The sequence below is a fragment of the Furipterus horrens genome, unplaced genomic scaffold (assembly GCF_987537825.1).
Source record: "Furipterus horrens unplaced genomic scaffold, mFurHor1.1.pri manual_scaffold_12, whole genome shotgun sequence".
Taxonomy (NCBI): Eukaryota; Metazoa; Chordata; class Mammalia; order Chiroptera; family Furipteridae; genus Furipterus; species Furipterus horrens.
This window is the reverse complement of record NW_028327182.1, coordinates 92222008-92235253: the sequence shown is the minus strand read 5'-3', so window position 1 is coordinate 92235253 and position 13246 is coordinate 92222008. Positions and strand designations below refer to the sequence as shown.

The 13246-nt window shown below is 46.1% G+C and overlaps 1 protein-coding gene across 3 annotated transcripts in view; it reads left to right on the top strand.

Annotated features, from left to right (window-relative positions):
- Positions 1-6892: 6892 nt before the first annotated feature.
- Positions 6893-13246, top strand: part of STOX2 (storkhead box 2) — a 143721-nt gene continuing 137367 nt past the window's right edge. For all 3 annotated transcript variants that reach the window (XM_090258309.1, XM_090258311.1, XM_090258310.1), the window contains exon 1: positions 6893-7276. The gene's annotated coding sequence lies outside the window, so the exon portion shown is untranslated. The remainder of the gene's footprint in view (positions 7277-13246) is intronic.

The following is a 13246-nucleotide window of genomic DNA, read 5'->3' as shown; positions in this document are numbered from 1 at the left end:
TGTAATGGTAATAACATGAGAGAAAATATCAAAAAGGAAAAAACTCATTCATAGTTTCCTAATCCATTTATTCCACCTTCTTTTCTTCATATGTAATACATTTTCTAATTATTGTAATTATAGTTGGTCCACAGTTCCATCCTTTTTTTTTTTCACTCAGTTAATGCCTTTGTAAGCAACTTTACAGAGTATAGGTATACAATTTTGAGACTTGTTTAGTCCCTTAATCTCATTTATACTCAGTTCCGATTTCTAATCTAAAACGTCTAATAGATTAAAAACAAATAAAAAAACAAAATCATTATTCCATCTGGTAAGTTTGTAGTGGGTGGTAGTCTGAAATAAATATCTCTGAGAAAGAAGCACAAACACTATCGCAAGTAGTTATTAGGTGGCAGGCATTTTTTTTCTCAGACTCTCGCTACTGCATAGAGAGTTCCCACGGGTCAGCTAAATATTTCCGTGCTGAGAAATGTCTTCAGGAAAGCAAGAGTTGGTTTCCAGAAAAACAAATCTGTGAACTCATTTTCCTCTTCAAGGCTGTCTGACATTTGTAGGTGAGTGAGACCAAGGTGAGCAGTTGCTTTATTTTACTATAACGCCAGTTTTATTTAAACAATCCTTTTGTATTAAAGATCGTTTTTTATTTTTTAAAATGGGTATACTTTTGCTCTACGTAATGCAGTCAGCTTTCTTTTGCTCACTTTCTTTTGGCAATTTGATTATTGAACTGTGAAAAACAGCCTGAGTTCAGAGAATTTTTACATACCAAAAAGGACATGTTAGTAGTAAAAGAAGCCATTGCTTATGTTAAAACTAAAGGTGAGTCACTTAATTGCATCCATTAAAAAAATTATTGTATTGCTCATCTTGGGCAGAGATTGTGGATAAGATGCTAAGTTCGCATATAAAAATGCTTGTAAATGGTTTTACATTATTCAGCTCCTTCTCACCACAGAGGCAACATGTTAATTCAATTCACAGATTTATTGAGCATCCCACCTACTATGTGCTGAGTATTTTTGTTGGACACATAAACGTGACTAAAATATGGAGTCTAACCTCGGGCTAACCTGTTACCTCGCAGGGCACAGAATTTTACAGATTGCAAATCACACCACTGAATTATCACAGGAATTTCATGAAGCAGGTATTGGTTCATTATTTTGTGAATGGTGCAAGGGAAACCTAGGCAACATCATGGTCTCCTGAAGGCTGTCACGAAGACAGTTTCTTAAATGTCCACTCAGGTCATCTTTCCCAGCTGGACATGTAGAAATGTTCACCACAGCTAAACGCAAAATAAGACGCAATTCAGACATCAGAGAAGTGCCGCTCAAAGGGTCCAGGGGTCCAGAGAGTGAGAGACACCTTCTGGGAGGGGATGGGTAAGGGACGTCCCTGGAATCGTCTGGGTGGACTTCACACTGGCAAAGGTTTAGTAAAGGTCCTGTCCAGTAGGGAACGGGCATTCCGCCTCTTCGGTGCCCTCAAGACGATTGAATATTATTTGCTAGGAGATGGAGAGCCATTTAAGGTTTGTAAGCAGAAGCACGGTGAGTTAGGCAGCCATTTCAAACACAGGAGTTACAAACCCAAGTGCTCATAGAGACCAAGCAGGTAACAAGTGGAACGGGGCGGAGTGGCCCAAAAAGAGAGGAGGAGGTCTTCTGTAGGGGGCGGTGCCATTCCATGCTGTAGGACTGTGACCTCCCATCTGCTGCAGACCTACTGTTCTCTTCTGTGCACGTGATGGATTGTCACAGATTACATCTTTCTACCATGGGTGCCCATTGGCACAGAGGTATAATTATTATTCTATGTAGTTGTCTTTTCAGTCCTATAGGAAAGGGAAATAAATAATATACACGAACACTGGCTTTTACATTTGTCTACGTAGTTACCTTTGCCAGTCTATTTACTTCTTCATGGGGATCACGCTATTGCTCGTGTTCTTCATTTCAGCATGAAGGACCCCTGTAGCATTTCTTGTAGGGCAGGCGACTAGCCACAGACATTCTCAGTTTCTGTTTCTCTGGGAATGTCCGAGTTTCTCTTCCATTTTTGAAAGAGTTTTAATGAATATAGAATTCTTAGTTGAGTTATTTTCTTATAGGACACAGAATGAAATCCACTGCCTTCTGGCCTCCCTGGTTTCTGATAGGAAATCAGCTGTTAATCTTGCAACACATGCCAAGTCTCTTCTCTCTTGCTGCTTTTGTGATTCTCTTTGGTTTTCAATACTTTGATTACGATGTGTCCCAGTCTGGGCCTCTTTGAGTTTATCACACTTGAGATTCGTTGAGCTTCCTGGAAATATAGATCAATGCTTCAGCCACAATATGTTCACTTGTTCGGTACTTCCCGTTCTCACTTCTCTTTCTGGGACACCCATTATCTGTTGGTATGCTCCACGGTGTCCTGTAGTTCTTTTAGGTTCTGCTCAATTTTCTGAGTTCTTTGTTCTTCCTTCTACTAAGTTTGGGCAATCTCAGCGGGCCTATCTTTAAGTTCACCGATTTCTTCTTCTGTCTGCTTAAATCTACGGTTGAACCTCTCAGTTCAGTTATTATACTAAATTCCAGAGGTTTTTTTGTTTGTTTTCTTTCTACGATTTTTGTTTATTGACATTATTTATTTGGTGAGACACTATTTTCATGGTTTTCTTTAGTTCTTTGTACATGGGTTGCTTCAGTTTATTGAGACTATTTTAAATAGTTGATTTAAAGTCTTTGCCTAGTAAGGGCAGTATCTTGCTTCCTCAGAGAGAGTTTATACTATTTTTTTATTCCAGTGTATGGGTCATATTTTCTTGTATCTTTGCATGTCTTATACTTTTTTTGTTGGAAACTGGATATTTTAAATATTGCAGTGTGGCTACTCTGGAAATCAGTTTTTCTCTCCTTCCCAGGGTTTGTTGTTTCTGTGGTTTTTTTTTTTTTTTTTTTTTTTTTTTTTTTTTTTTTTTTTGTGGTTGCCCTTGTTAGTTTGTTTAGTGAGTTTGCTGATCTAATTTTGTGAAGTCTGTATTCCTTGTCGTGTATGCCGCTGAAGTCTTTGTTTCGTTAGCTTAGTGATCAGCTAGTGATTTGACAGATATTTCTTTAAATATCTCAAACAAAAAGAAGGAGGAGAAGAAAGAAGGGATGGGGAAGATGAAGGAAAAAAAAGAATAAAATCAGAGAGCTCATTGGCTGTGTGCTGGAACTTACCTTCACCAATTAGTCATGTAGTTTACCACTCCGCCCGCCCTCACTTCCTGCTATGCAGAGCCTGTCCGTCAGCCAGAAGCAAGAGATTAGAGCCTCCTTGGGGATCTTCTGAGCATATACCCTGCTCTGGGCATGGGTATGAGCTTCTAGATTCCAAGGAATATGAGGGGACTTCTCAGAGTCCTTATTTCCCAGAGGGTCTCACTGCTATCCATTCCTCCCAGGCTTTTTGGTCTGTCTGTTGTTTGCCCCAGACAGTGTCCCTTGTCCCAAGTGGCGGCAACTAATTCATTAGCCTGTAAACATTTTTGCCAAATGCTTCTTGGGTACTCACTTCTTCACCCAGTGAGAGTTCAGAATTAGGGGATATAAAGACAAGTCATCTTCACCAGACCTTCAGGGAGCACCAGGAAGGTCAAAACAAATAACCACAACTATTTGAAAAGAAGGTTTTCTCTGTTTCTTCCAGTACCAGGAACCCCCACCAGGGAAGTAGGTTGCCATCTTCAAGACCACTGTTGAGCTAGGTGGGGAGAGGGCGGCATGGGACTAGGAAACATAAAAATGCTACAAATACCTCTCATTGCTGTTTAGTTTTTTTTTTTTTTTCATGATTATGTGTTCGCCTGGTTGCTGTAAACCTTTAACAAGTTGCCAGATTTCAGATAAAGTTGATTCTGACAGTTTTTGCCAGTTTATTCAGTGTTTTATGGAAGGACTTGCCCATGGAATTCCCTCCTTCGCTATTTTTACTGATAACACTGTGCACATGTGTTTTAAAAATATTCTGCATGTAAAAGAAAACACATGTGTGAGCTATGTGCAAAATGCTACCTTACTACCTTTGGTGTAAAGCGAGTCAGACAGGGGAGAGATTGTAGCAGAATGGAGTAGGAAATGGAGGGATATTGAGCTGTTGTACTTAACTGTAGGCACCCAACACAGTCCAGTCTTCCCAGAAGGTTGTGTAGTTTATGCGTCTTTTCAATCAGGGGAACAGCGTTCGGTTGTCTGGACCATAAAATGACTAACCCTGGCTCAGACAGATAGGAATTTATTTGCTTCAACCAGAGGCCTGAGCTGGACTGGCAAGGGCTAGAGAAGTAGCCCAATGATGCTGTTAAGAACTCAAGCCCTACCTGCCTTTCTCTTTCACTGTCAGAGTAGTGACTCCCAGGTCCTCCGTGGCTGCCTTCTCGTCTCAGGATGGCTGCTGTAGCTCCTGGTACCTCCTGTGCATTCAAGGCAGATAATCAGCACAAGGCATTTCCCTAGTGGTTTTTTTTTTTTTTTAACTTGGGACAGAAAATCCTCCTCAGAAGACTTCTTACGTTAAATGAGCCACGAATAGGTCACCTGTCTACCTCTGTCGGTCACTGGCCAAAAGAAATGATACTACCGTGACAAGTTGGGGTTCTTGGGGCTGAGGAAGGGCCTGTCCTTCAAGTGATCAAAAGATCAGGGTCTGTAAGCCAGGAAAAAAGGAGGAGGATGGCTGTGAGGTGGGCAGAAGCCAGGAGAGATGGCTGATATGGGGATGGCTGCTCAGAAGGGTGGTGGCTCACTGCTTTGTTCCCATCCACGCCCCACTCGGAGCAAGCTGTCAATGTAACTGGGGACGAGGCGGATGGGGAACGAGGAACAGAAATGCAGAATATCCGGTCCTGTAACAGCGGTGAAACCAGAAGGGTCCACCGAGAGCCAAGGTAGGACACAGCCCGTAGCATGTCCAAAGCTGGGCCAGGAGTCCCAAGCTCATGCCAGGGCCCAGAGAGAGTGAAGAGCAATCCTGGTTTCTGGCCCTGGTTTTTGCCTGCTGGGAGTTCACGTTCCGTTTTTGAGCTGGTTTCTGACAGGTGTGGCCATCGCCAGGCCCTCAGACAGCTCGTTCCCTCTGGGTGTGAACAGGAGATGGGAGAAGGGTTATGCAGGGCCAAGCTGGGAACCTGGCAAGCGTCCCAGACCTCGGAGGGGCCCGATGTGCTGGGCGGTTACCCAAACAGGAGCTTGGGAACCAGGTACAGAGGCGAAGCCCTGTTATTTGGGGGTGGGAGGCAGGCTGGGGTTCCGGGACCTGGAGCTCTTTGACTGGACCCGGGACTTTAGGGAGGGCCTGGCCGGCAGCGTGGCCTGATGCAAGGCCCCGGTGTGGACGGCTCGGCTCACGTTAAAGCTCTTCGGTCTCGGGGTGGGATGGGTGATGGGAACTGAAGACTGGGCTGAGCCTATTACAAATGGGGATCCGGTGGTCCCAGTTGGGGAGGGAGAGGAAAGGATGGGACCTTTAAGAGATGGATACAAGAAACATTTTCGAAATAGCATTTACAGGACTTGGCAAGAGGAAAACAATGTTGGGGTTTGAGGCTAGAGGGCTGGCCTCAAACACACAGACTGTTGAAGTAGCAGTCATTTTTGAGTTAGAACCCCTTGAGTGTGACATCTAGGTAGAGATGTTAGTAACTGATGATACGAAGTTGGGCTTGGGAGAGCGGGTGCAGCTGGGATTCAAGGCTGGAGCTATCAGGGTAATGATGGGCTGAGGCTGGCTGAGGGGAGGGCAGGGAGAAGGAGCTCAGCACATGGCATGTTCTTATGCCTCATCAAGGACCAAGAAACAAAAACAAAAACAGAAAATGAAGAGTTCCATCTTCCTCATGCCCCGGGCCCGGCTTCGTGTTTATTATTCTGTATGATTTCTATTTACAGTAAATTGTTATTTATGGATAGCCCACAAGATTCTGTAGTGAGATTTTTTTTTTTAATGCAAAAGAAGAATAGGGTGCAACTTTCCCCTTCATTCAGTGATCAGGCAGCAATGGGATGAAGGCAGGTGCTGATTGTGGTGCCCACCTCACAATTATTCCAGGGTGAATCACCCAGCCATGCCCTGTGCCTTGGGAGGAGCCTTCCTTTAAGCCAGGAAGGATGCTTTTTTTCTGTGTTAAATTAGAGGTGGGTTTTCAAAGGATTTACAGTAAGGAAATAGGAAAATCATTAACACCTGTCTCATAAAATTAATGGTTTCCTAAGTTGTTGTCAGAGTACATAAGTGATACACAGGCTTTATGTTCTTAACGGCAGGGTGGAATAGTTATTGGCCACTGTGATGTGGGAGGTAGGGGTGTCGACTAGTTTTTCAAACACACATGGCACATGGAAAGAACTTCCCAGAACTCAGGTCAGAGCTATAGATAAGGTAACGAAGGATGGATGAAACCAGGACACTTGAGAGGGAAAGGCAGTGTGAGGGATAATTGCACCCTAGAACTGCTCTGGGCAGATAGAAATGAAGTCACCCTGGTTCTAGCCCTCAGGAGTGTGGTTCCCAGTTCCCATCGTTCAGGTGAGACGGAAGGGAGGTTAGGCATTCCGTCCTTGTTCTGGCCTCCGGGCTGCAGTGCTGTGTTGTTACATCCAGCGCAGGTGGTTGGAGGGGCTGGAAGTGCCAACTGGAGGTCGTCTTCGTTGTTCGGCTTTTCCGGTTGCTTTTCAAGTCAGGTGACGGTGTTCGGAGGCTGAGCTGAATGGATTCAGGGCCCGGCCCTGTAGGCGCTTAATGACTGCAGTGTGGGTTTTAATCTCTTGCCCAAGTGTTATCTTACCTGCCCAGACAAGCCCGTCACCATTACAGCAGAGTGTGGGAAAATTAACTCTGCCAGCGCAAGCAGCAAAGGGCAGAAGTGTCGGAAGGCAGGGAAGAGTTGCCTTCGTGTTTGAGTGCCGTCTGGAAACGTACGACTTTAAATCTCTGTGCCGCGTAGGGACAGCCCAGCACCCTGCCATGGAGGGAAAAAAGAAAAAGAGGATCGAAAAATACACAGAGCGTGGCTATCTTTAATTTGGGAGTTAGCTATCAGGAAACCTGAAGCGCTGAATGTAATAAAATGTTGACAGCAATTTCGCTTAACGTGCGGTAACTCTGGAGGGGAACGACAGCTCTGGCACGAAAGGAAATTGGGAGAATACAAGAAGCAGTCTTCAGGATTTGGAGTAAGCCAGATTATTACCATCTGTACACTTCACAGACCTCTGCAAAGCCAGAAAGCCAGGACCCAGACCGGAGAGTAAGTATATTGAGCTCTGGGATGTGCTGTTAGAAGAAATGGGGCTGAAGTTTTAAATATAATACGTCATAAACCTGACAACTTTTTTTCTGGGGACAGCAGTACTAATAGTTCATTTGTCTGAAATCTGGACCATCCAGGAGAGTTACTTTTGTGCCCCACGTGGGAAATACCATTGCTATAAACCTTGACTAGACCAGGCCTTCATAGGTTCATGACTTCTCTGTAAAGACAGAATTATTGGTAAATCGCTCTCCAATCGGACTGTTCTTAGCAATGTGTTTTCGTGTTCTTTCCAGAAACTGGAAGGATCATTCTGAAGCACATTTAAGTGTTTTGAACAAGAAATTGGTTTATCATTGTTATAGATGACTTAGTTTGGAGTTTTCTATTTATTATCCAAAACTAGGTTCTTTCAGATGAGCCTGCATTAAATATCTTTGTGTGTGTGTGTTTAAGTTTTAGGTTGTGTGTGCTTTAATCAGGACTTTTATTTGTTCAGAGATCTTGCACTTAAAATTATTAATTCTAGATCTTGAAAAACTAGATTTACTGGGGAGCTGGGGGTGGGGTGGTTAGGAAGCAGGGAGATGAAATTTGTTTTATTATAAAAAGTGGATGCATGTTTTAAAATAACAGGTAGTGAAGGAGAAGCCCATTTACCTAAAATGGTTACATGAAAAGAGCGAATGGGACCATCAGGCACAGTATTAGAATTCTCATTGAGAACTAGAAACTTTCTATTAGAAATAGAAATGCGTTTGGTATAGAGCACAGAAAATAAAATGTAATGGGATGATTTTAACTTGAAAATAGCAATTAATGACAGATTGCAGAAGTCAGCCAGTTAATTGTCACTTAGCGCTTTTCTGTTCAATGCATATGGAAGATTGTTTACAAATGGAGTGTTTTTTAAATGTGCATATGAATTTGGTGCCACACTTGGCAAATCTTGGCTAGTTTGGCAACATTAAAATCTTAGCTCTTTGAAACTTAGACTAGTCTCCTGGATATGGAATGTGCCATGGATAGACTTGTTCTTTCCTCTCAAGCCCTAAAATCTTAATATTTAGCAACAAACTCTGCCCCAATTTTTTTCTTGGGTAACCTAAAGTTCTCAGAATAATCCAATAAGGAGCATTTGGCTGAATTAAAATGAGGGAAGGTGGAAATGACCAGAGGAATTTCCATACCTGTTGAGCACTGGCTTAGCAAGGAAGCCGAATCGCACACAGTAGTTTAAGTGTTTAGTTCTGACAACCACTCACCCTAACTCTTCACTTTGCAACTAAAGCCTGAATGTGAGTCTCTCCTACTGCAGGGTGCTCTCTCAAGTTAGCATAGGCCATTCCTCTTCTTCTTCTTTTTTAAATTCCCATCTGAAGGTATGTTTATTGATGAGAGAGAGAGAGAGAGAGAGAGAGTGAAATGGGTTGCCTCTGCAACATAGGTGTGTGCCCTGACTGGGAATCGAACCTGCAACCTTTTGGTGTATGGGAGCCAACTGAGCCACCTGGCCACAACCCATTCCACTTCTTTAATTAATGATGCAGATTAGTCTTGGGGAAGTACTGAAGCACATGGAAAAGGGGCCATGAGGTTTTCTGGACATTGGGGTCCTGTCTGATAAATTATTGTTTCAGAGTATTAAATGGACTCCAGTGTCCACACGTTTGCTTTTTTTTTTTTTTGCTGGAAAGTGTAACTTATGGCAGGAGGAGCTTGGAAATCTGAGCTCGTTATTGAAGAAAAATGAATGGTCAGATATTTCACATACATTGTAGAAATATCTCAGTATGTGGGAAAATCTTCGGTCAAGTCTATTACGACTCTGTTTACAATATACTTTTTTTATGTTTACATTAAGTATCTTAAAGCATAAGGAAAAAGTACTAAATAGGCCTAGTGGGTTTCTCCTGTTGCGAACGAGGAATGTTAATGCTTTGTATGGACGTGTGCAATGGTGGGCAAAGGCGAGCTCTTCGCCTCCATCCTGCCTTCTTTTTGAGGCGACATTTGACATTTTAGCTGCCGAGGTGCCTGCTTGATAGGAAGGCGGAGTTCATCATGCGGAGCCTCAGATGGCTCTGGTCTCCGCTGGTCTCCGCGGCTCGGGCGTGCGTCAGGAGCCGGGTGTTGTGGCTGAGGCCTGCCGCGGCCTTGGCAGGCCTGTCCCGAGTCAGCTTCTGGTCCAGGGTTTCATTCCCAGTCTCGCTGGGGGCTCCGGAAGGGTTCTGGGGGAGCCCCGCTGCAGAGATGTACCTCTCACCGAAACGCCCTGAGTATGCGCCCCCGGATCCCGGCCAGGCCGTCACAGGTCCGTCTCCATCCAGACTCAAGGGCAGCCCTGCCAGCGCCTCGCTCTCTCCCCATCCCCAGCTGGCTCGCAGCTGAGGGCAGGGGGGTCCCCGTGATCGTCACCTTGCCATGAACTGGCGCGGATCCCGAAGGATGGTAGCTCCCTTGCCCAAGCACAACGGGGTGATTTTCTGTTAGGAAAGAAGAGAAGGAAGATGTCAAGGTGCTACTTTAAAAATAGTCTGTTCTGCAGTGGCGTCTGTTGCAAAGTTACTGCATATGTATTTGTGTCTGTGACTATTCTCTGCGGCACTTATCCTGTGGGATTGAAGCAACTACCAGCTCGCGTGGAGAATTTACTAAGGAGAGTTCCGAAGGTTCGGGCTGTGCCTTCCAAGTGAGTGACGTGAGTGTGTAATTAGAGTGGCGTGCTGCAGGGTTAGGGGCTGGGGGGCCAACAGCCCCCCTCTTCCTTCTCAAGGGCCACCCTCTGCCTCCCCCGGCGGTCGTCCGCGTGGAGCCAAGGCCTGCTGCGTCCGTCCGTCCGTCCGTCCGTCCGAGCTGCCGCCTCCTGCGCGCCGGCACAGGCAGGTCCGCTCTCGGGGCCGAAGCTGTGCCCTGACGCCAGGAGCGGGGCCGCCTCCCGTGCTCCCCACACAGCGGGGAACGCTGTCCTGCTCTCATTCACGTCGTCCTCCCAGTTCTTCTCCCCTGAGTCATCAGCGTCCCCGTCATCCGCGAGCTGTCTCCCTGCTGTCTCTGCCAGCTCTCGGCCTCTCCCCTCCCGGCTTCCTGGAAAGGCGCCTTTCCTGTTCTGCATCTGTTTCCTTGGCTCCACTTACTGCTCCCTCCCGGCTTCTGCATTTCCCGGGGGTCCCTCACGCCCTGCTCCTTGTTCTGCGCCCCCTCCTTGTTCTGCCCCTGCTCCTCCATCTGCCAGCCCCTTAGGGGGTTCAGTCGCCCACTTCCCAGCAGGTCGCTGAGTACCTGCTGTGCACCAGGCGTCCACGTGGGCACGTGGGCTGTGAGGGTGGAATGTTGACAGACAGGTGTGTCTCTGCCTCCTGGGGTCTGTGGTCTCCGGAGGAAGAGACAAGTATGCACGTCACCTCTGCACAGCCCGGGAGCTGCCCCTCAAGGAGGAATACGGCTCCCGTGAGCGCCCCTGGAGGCCACCTAGCCTGACCTGGGCGGGGGTGACTCCTAGACCCGCAGCCCCCGCGGGCCCGAACCTTGAACTTCAGTTTCTCTTGGATGCCCCATGAGCACCTGCCGTAGCCCGCGGGCTGAGTGGAACTACGCTTCCCCTCCAGGCTCGCTGCCCTTGGGGCTGCCCATTTCCGGCCAGGGAGCCCCGTTCCCCTCGGCTTGGGAGGCTGAAAACTCGGGGATCGTACCCGAGCTCTGATTTCCCGTAAACGCATCCCGCAGTCAGCACCCACTCCTGACAGCTCGGGCTCCTAATTGCTCTCAGCTCTGCTTCCTGCTTCCTCTACCCCCTGCACCGCCTGCGGCCAAATCCTCACCACCGCCTCGCCGCACTCGTGAATATTTATAAAGGGCCTATTGACTTATTCAGGGAGATATTTAAAAATTACCCAAGTGGTTTATGTGCATGCTAGAAAAAAATCAGAAAATGCAGATAAGGAGAAAGCAAGAAAAGAAAAATCACGCATTTCCCCCCTTATTTAACATCCCTGTGGATGCTCTGATAGTTACCCTCCTAAACTTTTCTCTGTATAGCTAAATATCTGTATTTCTAAATATTCTCATATATAAAACTGTCTTACAAATTGTGGTCCTGTTATCTCTTGTCTTGTAGCCACTTTTTTTGTATATAACCTATAGGCTTGCTTTTCCACATCTATAAATATATTTATTTGTAATAATTTTTCATGACTGCATGTAATTTGAAATAGTTTAGACGGCCCCTCGGGATGAGGGAAGGACAGTTCTTGGGGTGTCCCCAGTGCCTCGCTTCCCCTCTGTCCATGTTCCCTCTCCCTCGTTGCCGCGCGGGTCCTGGGCGGCAGAGGTGGCCGGGCACCTGCGCCCTCGGGCTCCTGCTTCAGTGCAGCAGGAGACAGCTGTGTAAATAGACACACACAACACAGCCACGCTGCTTTGGCGGCAGCGGGCCCAGATGGGTGACAATGCAGCTAGTCTTGAAGTCTCACGGACACTGACTGAGTTAAGTTGGTGGTGATCAGAGAGGACACGGGGTGGGGGGAGCCCCCCAAACGGGGTGCGATGGGCCACCCTTGGAGGAAGTTCGGGGCCAGATGGAGGGTATTGGTGTGGCCACGACAAGGAAGAGATGGCAGGTCCAGGGATGAGGGCCTGCACGTGGAAGTGTCTGTCCACCCACCCGGCAGGCAGTTTCATTAGGCTGATTAAACGGTGAAGCACACACGGCCGGCATGGTCCCCGCTCCCCATTACCTTGTAATCAAAACCAAGGGAAAGCTCTGTGTTCAGGGGATTTTGATCGTACTGGTGAAATCCTGAAACCCAGGTGTTCCTGGGAACTTCACATTATTTTATTGACTTGATTAGATTTTTTTCTATTATACCAAAAGACAAGAAAGCCTTTTTAGTACCTCAGACTTTATTTTCATTGTTCCAATATTCCTCCTATTAGAATTAATTCTTGTCACTTATATGCACTGATATAAAGGCAGATTGGAATGTGTGTGCGTATATTGACATATTTGTCAAAATAGATGAACTAGGCAAAACTACACCTGTACCTCTCTAGGCAAGAAGCAGAAGGTTTTTTGCTGTTCAAAGGCAATATACCTAATTCTGCAGTTAAATATCTGTGTCTCTTTAAAGCACATCCCTTTGGCTGATGCCTAACCCTTTTTCTGTGTTGAGTTCACTGTGAATTTTTAAATCAAAGAACATAACTTGCTCCCTTTTTTTTTTTAATAAGGAGAAGAAAAATTATTCAAGCTTCACAAAATTTGCCTCAAGTGACACAGCTAATTAACAGCTGAGCTGAAACTGAATCCAGGACTCTGGCTTCCAGTTCTTTGACCTTTGCCCACTCCCTGCCACCGTCCTAGTCACAAAACAAAGAAAAGAAAAGAGGAGAAAAGGAAAGGAAAGAAAAGAAAAGAAAAAAGCGTTGGAAAGTCGAGCCAACACATCGCTGTAATTCTCTTATCTCTTTAGAGAGTGCAAAAGAATCCTGATGTACTTTAAGAGAAACACTTAAAAATGTACCTGGGCTTTTAAAGCCGATCGGGAATATTTGTGATATGCTAATTAGAAAGTATGTCCTTATGCAAGACACAGGAAACTTGGCAGAGGGAGACGCTATTCAGAGCAACTTAAGGAAACTTCAAAGGGGACAAAAGCAGGTTCTCTTGACTTATTTGATACTGTGTGGCGGCCGTCAAGTTCCTGATGGGGTCTGACACCGTTATAATGAACCCCATAGAAACTGGGGGAGTCTGTCCGACACCTGGAAGAAAAGCAAACAATTTCATTTCCCTCTGCGTTTCCGCGGGTGTACGTCAAGGCCTCTCCCGCAGTCCTCGCCTGCCAAACTCCTTCCTGTTCGTGCCACCATGAGGCGTTGGCAGGGGGATCGTGTGTTGGCAGCCGGGCTAATCACTCCAAGGTGACCCTCGGTTTGGAGAAACACATCCCTTTCAGCTGCTGTCAC